Below are 25,728 nucleotides of genomic sequence, written 5' to 3'. Positions count from 1 at the left end.
ACGTCCCAAAGCATTTTGCAGCCAATTCAGTGTTTTTTGAAGTGTGATCACTTTTGTAATGTGGGAAACGTAGCAGCCAATCTGTGCACGACAAGGTACCACACACAGCAATGAGATAATGACCAGATAATTTGTTTTGGTGATGGTGACTTATTTATTGGTAAACCCCTGCATCCTGTGGTGTGTTGAGTGAGATCGGTGGGGTTTAAACAAGTGCCTGCCGTATATTACCATTCAGCAAAAGTATGACCAAGTATGGAACAAAGTGCCATCGCAAATGGAAACATTTAGGGGTTGAAATTGGTCGAAACCTATGGTCCGCCCATTTCTAGTGTGCAAAATTAAAGCACATAGGATTGGGGGTAATGTATTGGCATGGATTGAAAATTGGTTAACTGACAGAAAACAGAGAGTAGGAATAAACGGGTCTTTTTCGTGGTGGCGGGCAGTGACTAGTGGGGTACCATAGGGATCAGTGCTTGGGCCCCAGCTATTCACAATATATATAAATGATTTGGATGAAGGAACCAAATGTAATATTTCCAAGTTTCCTGATGACACAAAACTAGGTGGGATTGTGAGTTGTGAGGAGGATGCAAAGATGCTGCAAGGTGATTCAGATAGGCTGAATGAGTGGGCAAATACATGGCAGATGCAGTATAGCGTGTATAAAAGTGAAGTTATCCACTTTGGTAGGAAAACCATAAGGACAAAGGATTATTTAAATGGTGATGGCTTGGGAAGTGTCGATGTACAGAGGGACCTGGGTGTCCTTGTACACCAGTCATTGAAAGCAAACATACAGGTGCAGCAAGAAGTTAGGAAGGCAAATGGTATGTTGGCCTTCATCGCAAGAGGATTTGAGTACAGGAGCAAGGATGTCTTACTACAGTTAACAGGGCCTTGGTGAGACCGCACCTGAAGTATTGTGTGCAGTTTTGGTCTCCTTACCTAAGAATGGATATACTTGTCATAGAGGGCGTGCAGTGAAGGTTCACCAGACTGATTCCTGGGATGGCAGGACTGTCATATGAGAAGAGATTGGGTCGACTAGGCCTGTATTCACTCGAGTTCAGAAGAATGAGAGGAGATCTAATTGAAACGTATAAAATTCTGACTGGGTTGGATAGACTGGATGTGGGGAGGATGTTTCCCCTGGCTGGGAAGTCTCGAACAAAGGGTCACAGTCTCAGGATATGGGGTAGGAAATTTAGGATCGAGATGAGGAGAATTTTTTTCTCTCAGAGGGTGGTGAACCTGTGGAATTCTCTACCACAGAAGGCTGTGGAGGCCAAGTCACTGAATATATTTAAGAGGGAGATAGATAGATTCCTGGAAACAAAAGGCATCAAGGGGTATGGGGAAAAAGCGGGAATATGGTGTTGAGATAGAGGATCAACCTTGATCATATTGAATGGTGGTGCAGGCTCAAAGGGGTGAATGGCCTACTACTGCTCCTATTTTCTATGGGCTAGTCTTTCCACTTCATATCGCCCAAAACGGATCTCTATTGCCCATTTTGAAAAAAATGAAAACTAGGCCAGAAACATCACCAGGAAAATAAGCCCTCAAGTTTCGTCTCACTTCGCCAAGCTGATCACCGAGTTGATCGACCACACATGGCCGATTTGAAGTTTCAGCACATCGCCATCACATGGCCGGGCTGATCACTCGCCGAGAACATTGCTGGGTAATAGTTGCTTTCCCCGGGCTTTACTGAAGGAAATGGGCACTACGGACAGCATTTTGAAGTTCGGAGGAAGGGTGGAGACGGTTTTTAAAAATTGAGCTTAGATAGTTATGAGTAATTTAAGGGTTCTGTATAGATAGATCTACTCAGTTTATTAATTACATTTAATTTTACGGATAGCAGCTTAGTGAATTAGGCATTTTTTTAGTGAAACGTGCATTTATAGTAAGTGAAAACAATTATTGATAGTCATGGGGCCTAGTGTTAGACTGGGGCTGGATAGAGAGAGTATTAGACTGAGACTGTTATACAGTGTTAGACTGTGGCTGGTATAGAGAGAGTAGTTTAATAGATTAGGCATTTTTTAATGAAAAGTGCATTTAAAGCATGTGAAAGTAATAATTGATAGTGATGGGGCCTATGCTTTCTGTGCCATTACTCGTAACTGCTCACACACTGGTTTCTAAAAGGATCAATTGAAGAGGCAGAGTAATGCGTAGACGGAGACTGAGGAGGCGAGCATACAGCCAACAAAGGTACTTGTCTGAAAACACGTGTCTTAGGTGGCTGCGCTTCCAGAAGGAGGTGAGCGATGAGATTTGCCAGCTCGTTAAGGGGGATTTGCAGCCTTCCAGCACTATCAGAACCGCACCGTCTGTTGAGGTAAAGGTTACTGCAGCACTAGCCTTCTACGCATTGGGATCCTTTCAGGCTTCAGCTGGCGACATCTGTCGTATCTCTCAGCACGCCACACACTGCTGCATTTGTCAGGTGACTGAAGCCCTTTACGCTCACAAAATGAACTTTATAAGCTTCCCGATGATCAGGGAGGCACAGACCAGGAGGGCTTTGGGTTTCTCCAGAATAGCAAACTTCCCCAAAGTGCAGGGACCATGCACATCGCTCTGAAAGAGCCTTTACAGAACACGGAGGTGTTTTGTAACAGAAAGGGATTCCACTCCCTAAATGTGCAGCTTGTTGTTGACCACAGCCAACTCATTCTGACAGTTAATGCTACATTTCCTGGCAGCCTCCATGATGCGCACATCCTACGTGAGAGTGCTATCCCTGACCTGTTTGTCAATCAACCAGATGGTCAAGGTTGGATGCTGGGGGATAAGGGATATGTCCTTGCTAGCTGGCTGATGACCCCACTGCGTAATTCCGTCACTGAAGCAGAGAAACGTTACAATGAAAGCCACATAGCGACACACAACATCGTCGAGAAGACAATTGGAGTCCTAAAGCAGCGCTTCAGATGCCTGGACCACTTTGGTGGCAGCCTACAGTACCACCCTGACCAGGTCACTGAGTTTATTGTGGTGTGTTGCATGCTAGATAACCTACAATAAGGAGAGGACAGCAAATGCCTGATGGGGCTGCAGGTCCACCTCCAGAAAGAGGGGAGACGGAAGAGCCAGCCGGTGAGGAGGAAGAGGAGGTGAAGGGGGAGGTGGAAAAAGAGGCTGATAAGGACCTTGGGGAGGACCAGCCTGGCGATGTAGCCATCACCCTCCCACCCCTAGGAGAACAGTACCCCATGGGAATTACGCGGCTGCAAAGATGTTATGTCAGCAGCTCACAAATGAACGCTTTGCAGGAACTTACATTGGGGATAGTCACAGTTACGGTTAAATAAAAGTTGCATTTGCGTTGAGTTTCGTTTGAGTTACGTTTTAGCCTTGCTGCACTGGCCTGGCATTTGTAGTTCAACATTTGCATTAATGCTTAACTTAAGTAATGTTATTACAAGAGAATGAAGAACACATGTTAAATTGTGCAAAGTGCCTAAGCTAACTAACCTTATTAATCAGACAATGCACAACAATTGTTAAAATCAATAAAAAAAATTATTGCCAACAAATTTTGTAATAAAATATTTTTCAACACCCTACTCCCCACCTGCCCACCCGTGGTGGGGGTGTTGGCTGAAAGACGATGCTGGCATGCAGTGGGCGACGGAAAGACTTCCTGCCGTGGTGGAGGTGTTGACGTGGGAGACGAAGCTGGCTGCTCGTCTTCCGAGTCAAGAGGAACTGTATCCTACGTACTTGCCTGAGTGCTCGGGATTCGACTTGTAACCAACACGACACCTTGGGGTATAGTGCCATGTTCCGCTAGCAGGTCATACCTTAGGGCATTTGTTGCGGCGGTCTGTTCACGCACCCCTTCAAGAGTCTGCTGTGCTACATCGAGAGTCTGCCGTGCTACCGCCAGTAGCTCAACTTGCACTGCAGACACCTTGGAGAAGTCTTGCACGAATCGAGTGAACCCCTGGATCAGCTCACGGCCGTCTCCGAACACAGGGACATCAGGCCCACCAACTGATCATCCTGGGGAGGCGTTTGCTGACCCGGTCTCTGTTGGGTCGACGTGTGCAATACATTGCTCCTTGGCGTTGCCGGCTGCACACCGCTTGGTCCCGGTGCATCCTTCATCTCAATAGAGATGACCGCAGGTTCATCCCCCCTCCCCCTGAGCAATTGATAGCTCCTGCTGGAGCTCGAGCTCGTCCTCCTCCTCTTCCTTCTCGAGGTGAGGAAAGTGCTTCTCTTCCTCCTACTCCTCTTCCTCCTCAGAGGGTGACGGTGCAGGTGCTGGTGTCGTTTGGACCTGCATGAGCATCTCAGGTTGACCTTAAAAACATGTATGACCTTTTTGCAGAGCTTATTAGAACATAATGGTGAACATTAACAAGAGATGTTACTTATCAAAGTTTTCACTACCCCAGAAAGCTGTAGCGGCTGCATCCCCTGCTTCTTATGCATAAGGGCTGCATACATACATGCATGCATGACATGACATGATTAGTATATCATAAGTACATTACAAGTATATTGCATATTGCATTATAATTACAGGACATTAGATTAGTTACTTAGTTAAGTTTTTAATACTGTTTTTATTACATCACACATTACTCACGAGACGCATGGCTGCGCTCCGCCAGACCGCGGGTGGTGGCTGAACGGCGCTCAGGGCCAACCAGCGGGGCCGCACGCTCCTTGATGTCCGTTAATGGCTGAAGGTGAGCAGAGCCGCCCCCCCCCCCCATCTGCCTTTGCACTGCCCGGTTGATAGATATCTTCTGCAAATGAGAAAAGAGCATAGCATGGCATAAGCTAATTGACTAGGTAGTATCATGAAGTCACAACAGTTTAACATGTTACATGCTGCTGGTTCAGAGCACTGTCCAGATCTTAACATGGTTTATGTAACACATTTATGAATGACAAACTTAAATTCAATACCGGAGATTCATTGTTATAATAAAAATTTGCATCAGTAAAATATAAAATACAACTTACTCTTGCTGCCGCTACCAAACTCTTCCAGCGTTTTCGGCACTGGTCCGACCCCCTTGCCTCATGGAATGCCGAGGACACCACCGCAGCGATCTCCGCCCAGATTTTACGGTAAACACTGGCTAGGGGTTTCCCATGCACACCCCGAGTCAATTCGCCCCACCAGGAATGCATCTCATTTACCAGGGCCTCATTGGCCTCGTCACTGAAAGGCTTCGCCCTTTTCATCTCCCCTTCTCCTTCCAGAAACATTTTCAATATTATATATTTATTTTTTGATTTATATGATCTTTATGCTCTTTAATATGATTCTTTACTTGCACTTTCCTCGCTGGCTTCCTCCTCCCTCTATCTTCTCTCTCTCTCTCTCTCTCGCTCTGCCACTCCTTGTGCATTTATGTGTGGATGACCCCTGACCTCACGAAACGTGGGAAAGCCAATCGGCAGGAAAAAAAATCCCACACATGCACAGAAGCCCGTTGCTAGGGGTTTGCCTTCCACATTGATGGACGTTTGGTGGGCGAACGTCACATTGTCGATCTTTCGGATCGCCCATTTCACATTGCTGAGCTATCACTGAGTGGAAAATCGCTAAAAAAAAAATGGGCCATGTTCCAGCGACCAGTAAGGCTGAGACGTCGTACATCGCTGGAACAAACCCATTTTTTGGGGCGATGGCCACCTAGTGGAAAATCTAGCCCTATGTTTCTCGGCAGTATGGCATTGTGTACCGCTGGGGCGGAATGTGCGCGATTTTCATGACTTTTTTCTCAGCGGTATTTCGATCAGAGTGCAGCTGGCGGTGTGCGGGCAGTGAGTCCTTTCATTCGGGAATTTTCGGCTCCCGAGTTGTGCGCACGCGAATGCTGCTGCGAAGCTCCGCCCCGAGAGACACCGACGAGCGTCCACAGAGATTGCCGGCCCGAGATCGCCGTGGGGCGGCCCGTGAACACTGTGGGGATGCCCAAGATCACCGTGGAGGTATGTACAGTATTCCTTTGTAGAAAATAGCACTTATTTATTTTGATTGGAGGTTTTATTTACTTGTACTTTTAAATGAGGTTTAGTTTTTTTCTTCAAATATTTTTTCAATATAAATATACCGCGGGTAACTTAATTGGGGGCGGGGGGGGGGAGGCGATTGTGGGGGATGAGAGACAACATTTTTACTTTACAGCTAAAGATGCATGCCACCTTTTCCAGGGCGGTCTGCAGGGTTGGTGGTATGTCGGTGGTAAGTGATGAATTTTGCAATGTTGGTAGGTATGTCAGCGGTGTGCATGGGCGGACGATATGCATACTACCCAGCGGTATGTCGCTGATGAATTTTCCGTCGGGCAGTATGTAGGTGTTTATTGATGAATTTTGCGATTTTGGGTGGTATGTCGGTGATCTGCGGGCGGTGTGCTGCAGTTATGTTGACCAATTTCGGGCCCTAAGGGTTTTTAGACAGGTTAGAATCTATATAGGTCCGAATTTGATCACCCTACCGCTGGCCGCCCACTTGGCGGTCTCCCTGTTTTTTCGGCGCTCTCCTCCGTGCGAGTTTTGTGAGGCCCTCACGCCGGTGGTTTGAAAAGACGCTCCGTCTACTGGTGTGTGCCGGCGTGCAACGCCAAAAAAAGTCCTCCCGCCCGAGATTGGTCCGAGCGGTCCTCCGCCCCTGCAGGAGAAAAGACCCGACACGTGGAGGCAGGTCTTTTCTGGACGGTAGGTATGAAGACCTGCAAGAAAAGGTTAGTGAGTTATTTTTCTTTAATTCTATTGCAGTGATTTTGTTTGAAAGGATCCTCTGAAGGATTTGTCATGTTTTTTTTTATTTGTTGAACATTTGTTTTTGGTGTGTTCCCCCCCTCCCTGGGCCCGACTCCAGCCTCGGTGTTACTTGGTCAAGGATCGCATTTGCCGCCCAGAATCCGACCTACTGCCCGCTGCTGCCCAGAATTGCCATTTTTTCCCCCGGGCATTTTTTTCCCTATTTTTTTTCCCCAAACTTCCGCCCAAAGTACCGTCAGGATCTTAGCAGTCCTTTCGATGGTAAATGGGTGGAACTTAGCTTTGATCAAATGCGGGCCCATAGAATGATACAACACAGAAGGAGGCCATTCTGCCCATCGTCCTTTGCTGGCTCTTTAGTAGAGCTGTCCAATTAATCCCACTCTCCTGCTCTTTCCCCATAGCCCTGTAAATATTTTCCCTGCAGGTATTTATCAAATTCTCTTTTGAATTTTACTATTGAATCTTCTTCCACCACCCTGTCAGGCAGCGTGTTCCTGATCACTAGAACCAGCTGTGTAACAAATGTTTGTTCAGGTCGCCTCTGGTTCTTTTGCCAGTCGCCTTAAATCTGTGCTCTCTGGTTACTGATCCTTCCGCCACTGCAAGCAGCTTCTCTTTATTTACTTTATCAAAACCATTTTTGATTTTGAACATCTCTATCAAATCTACTCTTAAGGAAAACAACACCAGCTTCTCCAGTCTCTCCACAAAACTGAAGTATTCCTTCACTGGTACCATGCTAGTAAATGTCTTCCGCACCCTCTCTAAAGTCTTGACACCCATTCCATAGAAAACATAGAAACATAGAAAATAGGTGCAGGAGTAAGCCATTTGGCCCTTCGAGCCTGCATCACCATTCAATGAGTTCATGGCTGAACATGTAACTTCAGTATCCCATTCCTGCTTTCTCGCCATACCCCTTGATCCCCTAGTAATAAGGACTACATCTCACTCCTTTTTGAATGTATTTAGTGAATTGGCCTCAACAACTTTCTGTGGTAGAGAATTCCACAGGTTCACCACTCTCTGGGTGAAGAAGTTTCTCCTCATCTCGGTCCTAAATGGCTTACCCCTTATCCTTAGGCTGTGACCCCTTGTTCTGGACTTCCCCAACATTGGGAACATTCTTCCTGCATCTAACCTGTCTAAACCTGTCAGAATTTTGAATGTTTCTATGAGATCCCCTCTCATTCTTCTGAACTCCAGTGAATACAAGCCCAGTTGATCCAGTCTTTCTTGATAGGTCAGTCCCGCCATCCCGGGAATCAGTCTGGTGAACCTTCGCTGCACTCCCTCAATAGCAAGAACGTCCTTCCTCAAGTTAGGAGACCAAAACTGTACACAATACTCCAGGTATGGCCTCACCAAGGCCTTGTACAACTGTAGTAACACCTTCCTGCCCCTGTACTCAAATCCCCTGGCTATGAAGGCCAACATGCCATTTGCCGCCTTAACCGCCTGCTGTACCTGCATGCCAGCCTTCAATGACTGATGTACCATCACACCCAGGTCTCATTGCACCTCCCCTTTTCCTAATCTGTCACCATTCAGATAATAGTCTGTCTCTCTGTTTTTGCCCCCAAAGTGGATAACCTCACATTTATCCACATTATACTTCATCTGCCATGCATTTGCCCACTCACCTAACCTATCCAAGTCACTCTGCAGCCTCATAGCATCCTCCTCGCAGCTCACACTGCCACCCAACTTAGTGTCATCCGAACATGTGGTGCTCAGAATTAAACTCAATACGCCATCGGAGGCCTAACATTGTTTTACAATGGTTTAGCATCATTTCCTTGCTTTTGTACTCTATTTCTCTATTAATATTTATTAATTCCACTATTGCTCCATTATAATCATCGTCCCTTTGAGCATTTCCCTTCAAAATGTACGTTCACTTGTCAATAAGGGCCTTGCCATCCATGACCTTATTGTGGATGATCAAAATGACATCATGGTATTGACGGAGACATGATTGAGAGGTGATGACACCTTTCCCCTTAATGAAGCATCCTCACCTGGCTATACTTTGCACCATATTCCCGCCCAAACCGATGTGGTCCTGTAGCCCTTGTATCTAAATCACATCACAGTCTGTTTCCCAACTCCTCTGGTAACTTCTCTTCCTTCGAGCATCTCATCTTGTTCCACCCCTCACATCTCTCTCTTAATTCCTTATTCTGTATCGTCCACCCAAATACCACACCAATTTTCTCAATCGGATATCTTCTCTGCTGTCCTCCCTCAGCCTCTGCACCGAGCCACTTCTCATCCTCGGTGATTTCAACCTCCACCTCAATTCATCCTGCTCCCTCTCCTCTGAGTTCACGGCCCTCCTTTCCTCCCTAATCTCCCCCACCCATATACATGGCCACCTCCTCGAACTTACATCTCACGTGACCATGCTCTACCCTCTGTAACCATCACCGATAAGACAAGCTCCGACCATTTCCTTACATCACTCTACCCATATTCCCCTCCCCCTCCTAAATCCACTTTTTTTCATTTCCACACCTGGAAAAACTCTCCCTCTAGTCCTTTACCGCTGCACTTTCTAATTCCCAACTACCTGGCCTTTGGCCTATGATTCTTTATGACATCTCTGCAGTTACTGACTTACTAAATCACACCCTCTCCAGCACCATTGCTGCCCTTATCCCCACTAAAATCATTACACTTTCTCACCCGAGTCATTCCCCCTGGTATGCCCCCCACCTCCGCTCCTTTAAGTCCAAGGGACGCAGACTTGAACATCTTTGATGGACAACTGGTCTAATCATCCATCACCAGATTTGGCTGGATCATATAAAGCACCACCGGGTCACACTCTTCATCACTAAAACTGCCCACTATTCTAAGATTATCCAGAATGGTAAAAATAACACCAGGCTTCTCTTCTTCACTAACCACCCTTCCTGCCTCCTCACCTCCAACGATAAATGTGAGGAGCTCATGGATGACTTTGTTAAAAATATCAACACCATCCATCTAACTGCTTTCAATTCCCCCCCTCCCCCGGCCCACCGAACCTCACTTCCTCTCCGCTTTCCCCTACCCTAATCTTAAATTTCCATATTTCTCGAGTTTCTCTCCTAACTCCGCTCTTGCCCTTTTAAAGCTCATCTTGTCAATGAGACCGACCTACTGTTCTCTCAACTCTATTCCTACTAATTTGGTGATCACCCAACTTCCCTTCCTGGCTCCCATATTGGCGGATATTGTTAACGGTTCTCTCTCCTCAGGTATTGTCGCCCTTTCCTTCAATCTGCCATCATTAACCCTCTCCTCATAAAACCAACCCCTGATGAACGTCCCCTTTAAGCTGTGTGGCCCAGCACTCCAGGGAACTCACGTAGCCGATTTGCTGGCTTTTCAATGTAAAAACCGCGCATGCACGGTATTTTGAATGGCTTGCGCAACCCCTTAAAGGGACCGTGTGGTGCCAAAAAAATTAGAGGGAGCATTGCCCTTGACCCTTCCATCCTTGCAAATTATCGCTCCCCATCTCCAACCTCCCTTTCCTCTCCAAAGTTCTTGAAAATGTTGTGGCCTCCCAAATCTGTGTCCATCTTTCCCCGAACTCTTGTTTGAATCTCTCCAATCAGGCTTCTGCCCCTGCCACAGTACCGAAACTACTCTTACCAAGGTCACAAATGACACCCTAATTGACTGTGACAAAGGTAATCTATCCCTTCTGGACCTGTCTGTAGCCTTTGACACGGTTGAGCACAGGATTCTGCTCCAATGCCTCTCCACTGTCATTAAGCTGGATGGGACTGCACTCATCTGGTTTCATTCCTATCTTTACAATCAAAACCATAAAATCACCTGCAATGGCTTCTCTTCCCGATCCTGCACTGTCACCTCTGGTGCCCCCCAAGGGTCAATCCTTGGCCCCTCCTATTTCTCATCTACATGCTGCCCCTCGGTGACATCATCCGGCAACACAACGTGAGTTTTCACATGTATTCTGATGATACCCAGCTCTACCCTCTCCTCCACTTCTCTGAAACCCTCCACCATCTGTATATTATCAGACTGCTTGTCCGACATCCAGGCCTGGATGAGCAGGAATTTCTTTCAATTAAATATCGGGTAGACTGAAGCCATTGTCTTCGGCTCACACCACAAATTCCATTCCCTTTGAACTGATTCGATCTCTCTCCCTGGCAGCTGTCTCAGGCTGACCAAGTCTGATCGCAACTTTGGTGTCATATTTGATCATGAATTGAGCTTCCTAAGTCATCTGTTCTATCAGTCAGACTACCCATTTCCACCTTCTGCCCGTCTGCGCCCTTACCTCAACTTCTTTGCTGCTGAAACCCTCATCCATGCCTTTATCGGTTCGAGATTTGACTATTCCGACGCACTCCTGGCCGGCCTCCGTAGTTCTACCCTCCATAAACTTGAGGTGAATTTATAATGGGAAACAAAGAAATGGCAGACCAATTGAACAAATACTTTGGTTCTATCTTCATGAAGGAAGACACAAATAACCTTCCGGATGTACTAGGGGACCGAGGGTCTAGTGGGAAAGAGGAACTGAAGGATATCCTTATTAGGCGGGAAATTGGGTTATGGAAATTGATGGGATTGAAGGCCGATAAATCCCCGGGGTCTGATGGTCTGCATCCCAGAGGACTTAAGGAAGTGGCCCTAGAAATAGTGGATGCATTGGTGATCATTTTCCAACAGTCTTATCGACTCTGGATCAGTTCCTATGGACTGGAAGGTAGCTAATGTAACACCACTTTTTAACAAAGGAGGGAGAGAGAAAACGGGTAATTATAGACCGGTTAGCCTGACATCAGTAGTGGGGAAAATGTTGAAATCAATCATTAAGAATGAAATAGCAGCGCATTTGGAAAACAGTGACAGGATCGGTCCAAGTCAGCATGGATTTGTGAAGGGGAATCATGCTTGACGAATCTTTTGGAGTTTTTTGAGGATGTAACTAGCAGAGTGGACAAGGGAGAACCAGTGGATGTGGTGTATTTGGACTTTCAAAAGGCTTTTGACAAGATCCCACACAAGAGATTGGTGTGCAGAATCAAAGTACATGCTAGTGGGGGTAATATATGGACGTGGATAGAGAACTGGTTGGCAGATAGGAAGCAGAGAGTCAGGATAAACGGGTCCTTTTCAGAATGGCAGGCAGTGACTAGTAGAGTGCCGCAGGGCTCAGTGCTGGAACCCCAGCTCTTTACAATATACATTAATAATTTAGATGAAGGAATTGAGTGTAATATCTCCAAGTTTACAGATGACACTAAACTGGGTGGCGGTGTGAGCTGTGAGGAGGATGCTAAGAGGCTGCAGGGTGACTTGGACAGGTTAGCTGAGTGGGCAAATGCATGACAGATGCAATATAATGTGGATAAATGTGAGGTTATCCACTTTTGGGGCAAAAACACGAAGGCAGAATATTATCTGAATGGTGGCAGATTAAGAAAAGTGGAGGTGCAACGAGACCTGGGTGTCATGGTTCATCAGTCACTGAAAGTTGGCATGCAGGTACAGCAGGCAGTGAAGAAGGCAAATGGTATGTTGGCCTTCATATCTATGGGATTTGAGTATAGGAGCAGGGAGGTCTTACTGCAGTTGTGCAGGGTCTTGGTGAGACCTCACCTTGAATATTGTGTTCGGTTTTGGTCTCCTAATCTGAGGAAGGACACTCTTGCTATTGAGGGAGTGCAGCGAAGGTTCACCAGACTGATTCCTGGGATGGCGGGACTGACATATGAGGAGAGACTGGATCAACTGGGCCTTTATACACTGGAGTTTAGAAGGATGAGAGGGGCTCTCATGGAAACGTATAAGATTCTGATGGGACTGGACAGGTTAGATGCGGGAAGAATGTTCCCGATGTTGGGGGAAGTCCAGAACCAGGGGACACAGTCTTTGGATAAGGGGTAGGCCATTTAGGACTGAGATGAGGAGAAACTTCTTCACTCAGAGAGTTGTTAACCTGTGGAAATCCCTGCCACAAAGAGTTGTTGATGCCAGTTAATTGGATATATTCAAGAGGGAGTTAGATATGGCCCTTACTGCTAAAGGGATCCAGGGGTATGGAGAGAAAGCGGGAAAGGGGTACTGAGGGAATGATCAGCCATGATCTTATTGAATGGTAGTGCAGGCTCGAAGGGCCGAATGGCCTAATGATGCACCTATTTTCTGTGTTTCTATGTTTCTGAGGTCATCCAAAACTCTGCTACCCGTGTACTAACTCGCAGCAAGTCCTGCTCACCAATCTTCCCTGTGCTCGCTGACTTACATTGGCTCCCAATTAAGCAATGCCTCAATTTCTAACCCTAACCCTAAATTCTCAGCTTGTTTTCAAATCCCTCCATGTCCTCGCCCCTTCTTATCTCTGCAAACTCCTCCAGAACTATAAACCCCCTAGAACTCTGTGCTTCGCCTATTCTGGCCTTCTGAGAATCCCGATTTAAACTTCTCCACCAAACAGCTGCCTAGGTTCTAAGCTCTGGAACTCCCTCCCTAAATCTCTCTGCCTCTCCACTTCTCTTTCCTCTGTTAAGATGCTCCTTAAAACCTATCACTTCAACCAAGCTTTTAGTCATCTGCCCTAGCATCTCCCTTATATGGCTCGATGTCAAAATGTTTTTTCAATAACACTCCTGTGAAGCGCCTTGGGATGTTTTATGACATTAAAGACGCTATATAAATATAAGTTGTAATAAAGCCAAGGATCCCGATTGCTTTTTTAACAGCCTTCTCAACTTGTCCAGCCATCTTCAAGGATTTGTGTACGTACACCCCCAGATCTCTCAGTTCCTGCACCCCCTTTATAGTTGTATCATTTAGTTCATATTGCCTTTCTTCATTCTTCCTACCAAAATGTATCACTTCACACTTCTCTGCTTTAAATTTCATCTGCCATGTGTTTGCCCATTTCACCAGTCTGTCTGTGTCCTCCTGAAGTTTGTTACTATCTTCATTGTTCACTGCAGTTCCGAGTATCAAGTCATCTGCAAACTCGTAAATGATGCCCTGTATACCCAAGTCCAGGTCATCAATATATATCAAAATGAGCAGAGGTCCCACACCACTGTATACTTCCCTCCAGTCTGAAAAACAACTGTTCACCACTACTCTCTGCTTTCTGTCCCTCAGTCAGTTTTGTATCCACGCTGCCACTGTCCCTTTAACCCATGAGTTTTAATTTTGCCAACAAGTCTATTATGTGGTACTTTGTCAAATGCCTCATGAAAGTCCCTATACACAACAACAACATTACTACCCTCATCAACCCTCTCTGTTACTTCCTCCAGGAACTCAATCAAGTTAGTCAAACACAATTTGCCTTTAACAAAGTTGTGTTGATTTTCATTTATTAGCCCATACCTTTCTAAATGCCAGTTAATTTTGTCCCGGATTATTGGCTCCAATAGTTGCCCCACCACCAATGTAAACTGACTGGCCTGTAGTTGCCGGGTTTATCCCTCTCCCCTTTTTACAACAGAGGTGTAACATTTGCAATCCTCCAGTCCTCTGGCACCGCTCCCATATCTAAGGAGGATTGGAAGGTTGTGGCCAATTCACAATTTCCACCCTTCTCTCAGTAACCCATCCGCACTGGGTGACTTTTCTGCTTTGAAGTCTGACAACCTTTTAAGTCAATCCTCTTTATTTATTTTTATCCTATCCAATATCGTGACTGCCTCCTTCTTTACTGAAACATTGGCAGCATCCTCTTCTCTAGTGAACACAGAGGCAAAGTACTTATATAGCCATGTCCTCTGCCACCACAAAAAGATCTCCATTAAAGGCGCTATAGAAATACAAGGGGGGAGAAATTCGGTTGAACAGCGCCTCAGTTAGTGCCCTGGAGGGGCGGTAATGCGTCTGGAATTGCTTACCGTCCAGCTGCCCAGCTTACAGCGCCCCGCCGGGAAACTTGTTTCCGGTTTACTGTCGGCGCAAAAAGCTACCACCTCACTGCGTACTTTCAGTCAATTCATGACGTCAGTCCTCGTGTAACGACCTGCTAGTGCTCCGCTCGCAAAATTAGGCGTGGCTACCACATTCAGCATCCGCCACGGTCATGGCGCTCCCACCCTACGTACACGATACCTACAGGCTATTTAAAGAGAGGAGAAAGAACATTCATCGGAGGGTCACATTGAATGCAAGCTTTCGACAGAGCAATGTGTGTGAACGTCTGACTTTGGGGCGGCAAATTTATCTGACATTACAGGGTCGTTTCAAGTTGAGTTTAACAATTTAATGGATGCATCACTAGCTCGCCAGCGTCGCCTGCTACATGCTCTTGTTAGGCGATGTCAAGATAGAAGGGCTGTTGGCCATGTCGGGCCATGAATGAGGAGAGCTTGTAGACATAGGGGCAGGAGGCCTTACCCCCCATGGGTTTACCGGGAGCAACACTCATACCTCGACCTGTCGGAGGAGCAGTGTGTCAGAAGGCTGCACTTCCAAAAGGAGGTGCTGACAGAGATATGCCATCTCCTATAGGCAGAACTGCACCCTCACATCGACACCAGGACTGTGCTGCCCATCGCACTGAAGGTCAATGTGGTGCTGGCCTTCTATGCCTCCAGCTCCTTCCAGGCTGCAGCAGGGGACATATGCAGCGTCTCACAATTCGCTGCACAGTATACCCGCAGAATGGACTTCATAATGTTCCCAATGAGCGGTGATAAACAGGATGAGCGGACATGTGGGTTTGTGAGGATAGCGGGCTTCCTGAGGGTTCAAGGAGCCAATGACTGCACACAATGGCCTTGCAAGCACCATTCGAAAATGCCGAGTTATTCAGAAAGCGAAAGGGATGCCATTCCCTGCAGCTGGTGTTTGACCACACACAGACATCCTCGCAGTGAATGCCCACTATCCTGGCAGCGCATTCTCGCAGTGAATGCCCACTATCCTGGCAGCACGCATGATGCGTTCATCCTGCATGAGAGCACTGTGCCACGAATGTTTCAGCCACCATGGGGAGGGCATGGCTGGCTGCTCGAGGACAAAGGATACGTCCTAGCCACCTGGCTAATGACTCCCCTCTGCAACCCCTCCATACAAGCGGAGTTTCGCTACAATGAAAGCCATGCGGCCACCCGCAACATCATCGAGCAGACAATAGGGATGCTGAAGCAGCGTTTCTGATGCCTGGACCGCTCTGGAGGCAGCCTTCATTACTCCCCACAACAGGTGTCACTATTCATTGTGGTGTGCTGCTTGCTGCACAACTTGGCCATAATGAGGGCCCAGGCATTGCCAGTGGGGATTGCAGGAGGAAGAGGAAGAGGAGCCTGCCAGGGCCCCGAATGGGCAGCCAGACGCGGAGGAGGAGCAGCCACGGTGGAGGCAGTGTGGCAATGCTGCCAGTACAAGGGCCAAACGTCAGCAGCTGATAATGCACTGGCTCTCTTGAATGGAGGAAGCTGAGGAATACAGCTAATAATGATTGTGCTTTGTGCTATGAGAATGGCACATCTCCATGAAATGACACATTAATACACAAGACGGAAATGCAACCGGTCAAATGAACATTTTATTAACGGCATCAAAAGTCTCGCCTCAACTTTCACACCAACAACCCCTCACCAGCAATGAATAAAACATTTAACATATGCCCCTTGAAACAGCATAACACACAGTCTACTTCATCAATATGTGTACAAATGCCACTGCCATTTGTAATTCCACACCAGCTTCCATGTGCCACATTAGGCCCAGACCCACACACCAATAGTAGGCATCAAACAACAGCAACGAGATATTTACAATGATACTTGATGAGGACATCTATCCATGGTGGGCAAAGTCTTTATTCAGACTTGCTCAGCGATTTTGTCACCCCGTTCCTTACCCGCCCTCCCACACCGACTGCTGCTCCTTAATGTGGGCTCAATGCTTGCAGCAAGGCTGCTTGAGGGCTGCTGTGTGTGTAAGGCAGACATTACAGACAGCCTAGCGGGATGCCCTGGACCAGCTCTGGGTCTGGAATGCCCAGCTGCAGACTGCACCACCTCAGCATCGGCGGCTGCAGTCTCGGGTGGCTGGGATGTTGACCGCCGCAGGTGCAAAGGTGGAGTGGCAGTGGTGGGAGCGGAATGCTGTCATCTTGAGCAAGGACAGCACCTTACATTTCCAGCGGCCCGCTGACACCTGGGGCAGAGCCTCAGCACCTGGAGCAATGTGTGGGAGCACAGATTGCTGGCCTGCTCCGGCATTGTCACTTCCCCGTTGGGCAGTGGGGAACACGGAGAGGATGGCAGCAGTCAGTGTTTGCATGGCATTACCCTGTGACTCACTCAGAGCAGCCTGAGCCTGAAACGCAGCAGTCTGAGAGTTGATGCCAGCAATCACTGACAGCATCACATCACAAAGTCCTTGTGTGGCTTGGGCCTGTGTTGTGATAGCTGCTGCCACGTCAACCATGGCACGCGCCATCACCTCTGCCACTCTAATGTCACTGATTGAGCCAACTCCCTCTGGAACCGGGCAAGGATGGGCTCGATGGGTTGCTGAGAGGCACGGGCAATGCTTGAGAAGGCCTCCCCCAGCCTCAGAGCAAGTGCACCCATGCTCTGCGGGACCTTCTCTGATACCCCATGAGCTCGCGGTGCATTTCCATGGACTCTCTGGACATAGCCTCCAAGTCCAGGTCCACACCTGACTGTCTCTGAGGGATTCATGGGCCGACTCACCCTCCGGGGAGATGACCCCCGAGCTACCCCTCACGCTGGGCATTGTTGCAGGCCACTGGGGCCAGGAGCCTCGGGCTCTTCCAAACCCAGGAATGTTGGCTCTTCCACCGAGGTGGTGTCCCTGCTCAGTGCTGCTGATGGAGGGTCCGCTCTGTCACCACACTTTCCTCACCTCCCTCATCATCTCTGCCGTCGGTCGAAGGTGACAGCTCATGGGCAGGCTGCTTCTGGCTCCTCGTCTGTAAGCACAAAGCAACAGAACTGTGGTTAGCAGCAGGGGAGGGGGCAGGAAGGGAAGAAGGAGGTGGCACTGGACATTTATATGTAAAAGGAGTACGGCACTTGCTATAAGGGTCAAGGATATCACAGAAACCCCAAAGTGCATTCACATACCGTCACTGTCCACAGGGGGTTCTGTTTCGCCAGCCGCCACCACACCAACTGGTGTGCCCATGAGGGCAGACACTTGCTGCTCCACCTCACTGAGGTCCTGAATGTCAGGCTCTCCTCCTCCAGCGCTCTCTCCTGTTGTGAGCCAGTTTCGACTGCAATAAGAAACAAGGTGTGAGTGAGTGTGTCACATGTGCCTTCTATAGTTGAATAGTTGCTACTATATGGAAGTGTGCAGATCTCCATTTTAACCTGCGAGGCTGTGCAGAGGGGCTGTGTGAATGGAGGGATTAGGTGATAACCACCTGAGACTAGTGATGAGGCTGAAGTATTATGGTAGTGAAACAGGAGTGGGAAGAGGGGTGAGGTTGAGTAGGGAACAAGACGGTGAACGATGTTTGGATGGCCAGGGCATGGCTGGTGAACTGAACCTGAGATTTTATGGTGTGTTCGTCATCCTGGCCTGCTACACACAGAAGGACCAGGTACTGCAAAGACTTTACATTGCGTGAGACAGTGAGGTTCACATTATGGCAATCATCATCATAGGCAGTCCCTCGAAATCGAGGAAGACTTGCTAAAGCGAGTTCTCAGGTGACTGTACAGTCCAATACGGGAGTTACAGTCTCTGTCACAGGTGGGACAGATAGTCGTTGAGGGAAAGGGGTGGGTGGGACAGGTTTGTCGCACGCTCCTTCCGCTGCCTGCGCTTGGTTTCTGCATGCTCTCGGCGATGAGACTGGAGGTGCTCAGCGCCCTCCCGGATGCTCTTCCTCCACTTAGGGCCAGGGATTCCCAGGTGTCAGTGGGGATGTTGCATTTTATCAAGGAGATTTTGAGGGTGTCCTTGAAACATTTCCTCTGCTCACCTGGGGCTCGCTTGCTGTGTAGGAGTTCCGAGTAGAGCGCATGCTTTGGGAGTCTTGTGTCAGGCATGTCAGGCAGGACAATGGCATTGTAACGTAAAGGGAAAGGGTACTCATCCTGACGACCCTAATGAGATTGTTGAAGTTCTTGCGACATTGTGCCGCCGTTCTGGGAACTGTGTTACTGGCGGAGACATGCTGGGCCACCCCCCTCCATAGCCTTCGGAACACTGGTGGAACGGGCCTCCATCCACCTGGAGGCTGCAGCACCCTCCACCTCCTCTCAGTAGCCTCTTTATAGGCATCAACGGCCGTGGATGAGCCAGTGGGCATGCTGACGACCTTCCTGCTCCTCCATTTTCCTGCTCTGCTCAGAGTGAATAGTTGGGACTGCGCCTGCATACTTACCTGACCACGCCGGGTGTATAGCGGACTTTGGAGCATGCACAGCTCTTCTTCAAATTTAGCGTTGCCATTTTCGGTTCCACCACCAAAGGAGAAGTGTGGAATGCCTGAATTAACGCTCCCGTTGCATCTTGCTGCGTTTCAACCTGATTTCCCGATAGACGGCGCAAACGTTTCGCAGGTGCTATAGTTACCACCTCGACAGGATTAACGCCGCAAAATCGGCATTGCTGAATTTCCAGCCCAAGTTGTTTTTTTTAATCCTTGCAGGGAGAAATATCGTCAACACCCACTCAGATCACCTGGTGAACATGCCCAAGAAACACAAGAGTAGCCAGAGTAAGTAAAGTTCACGTGACAACGCTTGTTCAACTTTCGTTGGCGAATGCACCGTTAGTGAGATGGGATTCTGAATTTGGAGTTGGCCATTAATCCAGAGGAATAGTTGAGCCAGAATGATCAGGAAGATCCCATATTCAATCCCTGCTTTGCATTGAGTAAGCAGACTGCAGGCAGAGTGGCAGTGCAGTTAGCCTTGGCACCCCTAGGCTAAGGAGGGGGTAAAGTGGACAGGGTTTCTGCTGTCAAGTGACTCATGTTCGAACTTGAATGTACGGGTGACAAGGGACGACTTGATGCACCCTACCGTTGAAAGTCTCGGCGAGCATTACTGTCGAGGCTCGCACACGAGTGATCATCATTCGGCCCCTGTGCCTGTGCAATGGTAACCCTACAAGGAGGCGACTCCTTCAGGAAGAGAGGTTGAAAGTTGGGCTAAAGAAAACCTGGTTAGAAAAAGTTTACTGTTTTAATTCATTTGCACTCTTCCTCCGACATTCTCCCTGCATCCTGTTTCATGGCGGGAAATCACAGTCTGCACCAATAGGAGCGGAGATACGATGGCCATTGTCTACTTCCATCCTCAGGACTTGCAGAAGGTATACTGCCATTGCTCACTCATGTTTGTTTTCTGTTAGAGATCAAGACCAGTTGAGTTGGTTGAATCTGAGCATTTATGCGTACAGGTGCAGCGTCCAAAATCCGGAATCCGGACTCCAGGACGATTCGTGGCAGGGTTGTCTGGAATCCGTAAAATGTTCCGGAATCCGGACCGGGCGACTCTGCCCGACCTTGGGGCCTCGCCTTGCCGCCGCTTTTCTCGCCGCCCTTACTTCGGGGCCTCCTCGCTGGCCCGTGCAAACTCCTTCTCAGCCGGGCCGTGCCTGAAGCAAACATCCCGACAGGCCCGGCGGCCTGCCCGACAGCCTCCTTGGCGGGACACCATCTCAGTGAGGCCCCGGCCGAACGCCATCTCAGCTGGGACCCGCCCGACAACGGTGGGCCCCAGATGGCCGGAACAGCTCCTCGGCAGGTACTCATCCCTCCCCATCCCCTTTCTGACATTCCAAAATCCGAAAATACCCAAACCTGGGTTCGGGTTCCAAAGTCCGGAAAAACACAAAATTTGGAACGGTCTCGGTCCCGGGGGTTCTGGATTTGGGACGCTGCACCTGGTATCACAAATTGCAGACTCCCTCATGTATCATCAGAATGTAATCCCCAGGTGCAGTTTTGCACCATCACGCTGCATCTGTGAGAGAATGCCTTCTAATAGCCAGTGCCTACTGGGGCTAACTTGCCATTGTTTACCTAAGGAGAAACTTAAGAAAATAAAGACAGAACTTGCATTTATATAGCATCTTTTATAACGTCACAGCCAATGAAGTACTTTTTGAAGTGTAGTCACTTGTTTTTGTAAGATAAATAGCAACCAATTTGTGCACAGCAAGGTCTCAAAAACAGCAAGGTGATAATGACCAGATAATCTGTTTTAGTGATGTTGGTTGAGGGTTAAATACTGGTCAGGACCACAGGAAAACTCCATTGCTTTTCTTTAAATAGTGCCATGGGATTTTTTTATGTCAACCTGAAATGGCAGATGGGGCCTCGGTTTAACGGCTCATCTGAAAGACGGCACCTGTGACAGTGCAGCGCTCCCTCAGCACTGCCCTGGGAGTGTCAGCCTGGATTTTGTGCTCAAGCCTTTAGAGTGGGACTTGAAACCCACAACCGTCTGTCTCCAGAGGTGAGAGTGCTGCCCACTGAACCATGGCTGACTAGTCTGCAACTCTGCCTCGGGTATTTCCCACAGGACAGTAAAAACATTTTACAGAACTCTTGTGTAATTCACACGAATTGAGTAATAACTTGGACTTAAGTTGTGTTGTTTGTGCTATTTAGCCCTGGGGGTAAGTTTAGCTTTGCTTCGAGTTGGCCTGAGCACGGCAGGTGAACTAAATGGTAAATCCTCCCAACCCATCCCTGATTTACATAAAACTGTCACAGGACCAGTAAGCCCATTGTGAGACATGGCCCTCCATTGTTTGCTCGCTCTGCTGTCTGGGGTATGTCTGCTCCAAAACTTCCCTTTACATTGCCCACCTGATGCCTTTATTCTTAAAAGCTGTGCCAAATACTCTTGATTTCCTTTTTTTTTTCGTACATTACAATCTGCCTGACTGATGACTGAGAACTACAAGGAGACAATCATTAGCTCATTCATTGAGCAGGTTTGACAGAATTGCAGTGATGTGATGAGATTATTACCTTAGCTGTGCCATTGGGGAGAGAGTGGTGGATCGAGGAGGAAAAGACATGTAGTTAAGTAGAGTGTTCCTGTAGAATTTTATTTATGTTTGATTTTGCAGGAGGAAATGAGCAAACATTAGAAATCACCGGTGGAGTATTTTACTGTTGGACCGGGAGCTGCGTGTGAACTAAGCTTCTCTCTACTTTCAAGAGAGGTATTTGTTCTTCTCTCGCCACGTTGCTGATGTTGATAAGCAGCTTGCTTTGATGTTTTGTCACACGACTGGAGTTCCAACCCAGCAGTAAACAGGTTTTCTGTGTTTACCAATCCATTCAGATGTCTGGCTGCCGGAGTGTCACAAGTGAAATCAACCCAGTTCTGGGTGCATCCAAGTCGCTAACACAGAGCCACCCAGTACAAATGTCGTCTTCTTCTTAGGCAGTCCCTCGGAGTCAAGCATGACTTGCTTCCACACTAAAAATTAGTTCTCAGGTGACTGAAGAGTCCAAACAGTCTCTGTCAGAGGTGGGACAGACGGTGGTTGAAGGAACGGGTGGTTGGGGTGCCTGGGTTGCCGTGCGTTCCTTCCGCTGTCGGCGCTTGACCTCAGCTTGCTCTCGGCGAAGAGACTCGAGGTGCTCAGTGCCTTCCTGGATGTTCTTCCTCGACTTTGGGCGGTCTTGGGCCAGGGATTCCCAGGTGTCGGTGAGGATATTGCATTTTATCAAGGAGGCTTTGAGGGTGTCCTTGAAGCGTTTACTCTGCCCACCTGGGGCTCGCTGACCATGTCGGAGCTCCGAGTAGAGCGCTTGTTTTGGGAGTCTCGTGTCAGGCATGCGGCACAAATGTAGCTCTGGGTTGGCAAGTCTTAATAGAATGGATCACCAGGGCAGCTGGTGTGGGAGGTGGAGGAGTCATACTGATACAATAGGGGGCACCCAACCAGCTCTTGATTTACAGAGTTGTCCTGCGGTAAAGATTAGTTTATTTTCTTTTTTAAAAAGTTGGCTAAATAAGAATGAAACATAGAAACATAGAAACATAGAAAATAGGTGCAGGAGTAGGCCATTCGGCCCTTCGAGCCTGCACCACCATTCAATAAGATCATGGCTGATCATTCACCTCAATACCCCTTTCCTGCTTTCTCTCTATACTCCTTGATCCCTTTAGCCGTAAGGACCATATCTAACTCCCTCTTGCATATATCCAATGAACTGGCATCAACATCTCTCTGCTGTAGGGTTAACAACTCACTGAGTGAAGAAGTTTCTCCTCATCTCAGTCCTAAATGGCTTACCCCTTATCCTTAGACTATGTCTCCTGGTTCTGGACTTCCCCAACATCGGAAACATTCTTCCTGCATCTAACCTGTACAGTCCCGTCAGAATTTTATGTTTCTATGAGATCCCCTCTTATCCTTCTAAACTCCAGCGAATACAGGCCCAGTTGATCCTGTCTCTCCTCATATGTCAGTCCTGCCATCCCGGGAATCAGTCTGGTGAACCTTCGCTGTACTCCCTCAATAGCAAGAACGTCCTTCCTCAGATTAGGAGACTAAAACTGAACACCACATTCCAGGTGAGGCCTCACTAAGGCCCTGTACAACTACAGTAATACCTCCCTGCTCCTATACTCAAATCCCCTAGCTATGAAGGCCAACATACCATTTGCCTTCTTTACCGCCTGCTGAACCTGCATGGCAACCTTCAATGACTGATGTACCATGATACCCAGGTCTCGCTGCACCTCCCCTTTTCCTAATCTGCCGCCATTCAGATAATAATCTGCATTCGTGTTTTTACCACCAAAGTGGATAACCTCACATTTATCCACATTATATTGCATCTGCCATGTATTTGCCCACTCACCTAACCTGTCCAATTCCCCCTGCAGCCTCTTAGCATTCTCCTCACAGCTCACACCGCTACCCAGCTTAGTGTCATCTGCAAACTTGGAGATATTACACTCAATTCCCTCATCCAAATCATTAATGTATATTAGAAACATAGAAAATAGGTGCAGGAGCAGGCCATTCAGCCCTTCTAGCCTGCACCGCCATTCAATGAGTTCATGGCTGAACATGAAACTTCAGTACCCACTTCCTGCTTTCACGCCATACCCCTTGATCCCCCGAGTAGTAAGGACTTCATCTAACTCCCTTTTGAATATATTTAGTGAATTGGCCTCAACTACTTTCTGTGGTAGAGAATTCCACAGGTTCACCACTCTCTGGGTGAAGAAGTTTCTCCTTATCTCGGTCCTAAATGGCTTACCCCTTATCCTTAGACTGTGACCCCTGGTTCTGGACTTCCCCAACATTGGGAACATTCTTCCTGCATCCAACCTGTCCAAACCCGTCAGAATTTTAAACGTTTCTATGAGGTCCCCTCTCACTTTTCTGAACTCCAGTGAATACAAGCCCAGTTGATCCAGTCTTTCTTGATATGTCAGTCCCGCCATCCCGGGAATCAGTCTGGTGAACCTTCGCTGCACTCCCTCAATAGCAAGAATGTCCTTCCTCAAGTTAGGAGACCAAAACTGTACACAATACTCCAGGTGTGGCCTCACCAAGGCCCTGTACAACTGTAGCAACACCTCCCTGCCCCTGTACTCAAATCCCCTCGCTATGAAGGCTAACATGCCATTTGCTTTCTTAACCGCCTGCTGTACCTGCATGCCAACCTTCAATGACTGATGTACCATGACACCCAGGTCTCGTTGCACCTTCCCTTTTCCTAATCTGTCACCATTCAGATAATAGTCTGTCTCTCTGTTTTTACCACCAAAGTGGATAACCTCACATTTATCCACATTATACTTCATCTGCCACGCATTTGCCCACTCACCTAACCTATCCAAGTCGCTCTGCAGCCTCATAGCATCCTCCTCGCAGCTCACACTGCCACTCAACTTAGTGTCATCCGCAAATTTGGAGATACTACATTTAATCCCCTCGTCTAAATCATTAATGTACAATGTAAACAGCTGGGGCCCCAGCACAGAACCCTGCGGTACCCCACTAGTCACTGCCTGCCATTCCGAAAAGTACCCATTTACTCCTACTCTTTGCTTCCTGTCTGACAACCAGTTCTCAATCCACGTCAGCACACTACCCCCAATCCCATGTGCTTTAACTTTGCACATTAATCTCCTGTGTGGGACCTTGTCGAAAGCCTTCTGAAAGTCCAAATATACCACATCAACTGGTACTCCTTTGTCCACTTTATTGGAAACATCCTCAAAAAATTCCAGAAGATTTGTCAACCATGATCTCCCTTTCACAAATCCATGCTGACTTGGACCTATCATGTCACCATTTTCCAAATGCGCTGCTATGACATCCTTAATAATTGATTCCATCATTTTACCCACTACTGAGGTCAGGCTGACCGGTCTATAATTCCCTGCTTTCTCTCTCCCTCCTTTTTTAAAAAGTGGGGTTACATTGGCTACCCTCCACTCGATAGGAACTGATCCAGAGTCAATGGAATGTTGGAAACTGAAGTTTACAAGAAAGAAGGCAGATAGAACTAATCATATACCACAAGGAACTTGATAATCATGTACTGCTGACATGATTAATGAGTTACATTAGGCCATTTGGCCCCTCGAGCTGCTCCGCCATCATGGCTGATCTTCGATCTCAACTCTGCGTTCTTGCATTATCCCCATATCCCTTGATTCCCTTAATATTAAAAAATCTATTTATTTCTGTCTTGAATATACTCAAAGACGGAGCATCCACAGCCCTCGGGGGTAGAGAATTCCAAAGATTCACCACCCTCTGAGTGAAGAAGTTTCTCCTCATCTCAATCCTAAATGGCCGACCCCTTATTCAGACTCCTCAGTCATAGGAAACATCCTCCCTGCATCTGCCCTGTCAAGCCCTGTAAGAATTTTGTATGTTTCAATATCATCTCTCATTTTTCTAAACTCTAGAGAATGTGCCTAGTCTACTCATAGGAAAATCCCCTATCCCAGGAATCAGTCTGGTGAACCTTCGTTGCAC

At 47.8% G+C, this 25,728-nt stretch overlaps 1 pseudogene; it reads left to right on the top strand.

Moving 5' to 3' along the window:
* Positions 1-25,728, top strand: part of LOC139266161 (tRNA (uracil-5-)-methyltransferase homolog B-like) — a 74,055-nt pseudogene that overhangs the window by 20,868 nt on the left and 27,459 nt on the right.

Source organism: Pristiophorus japonicus, chromosome 6 (genome assembly GCF_044704955.1).
Source record: "Pristiophorus japonicus isolate sPriJap1 chromosome 6, sPriJap1.hap1, whole genome shotgun sequence".
NCBI lineage: Eukaryota > Metazoa > Chordata > Chondrichthyes > Pristiophoridae > Pristiophorus > Pristiophorus japonicus.
This window is presented reverse-complemented; position numbering and strand designations above follow the sequence as displayed.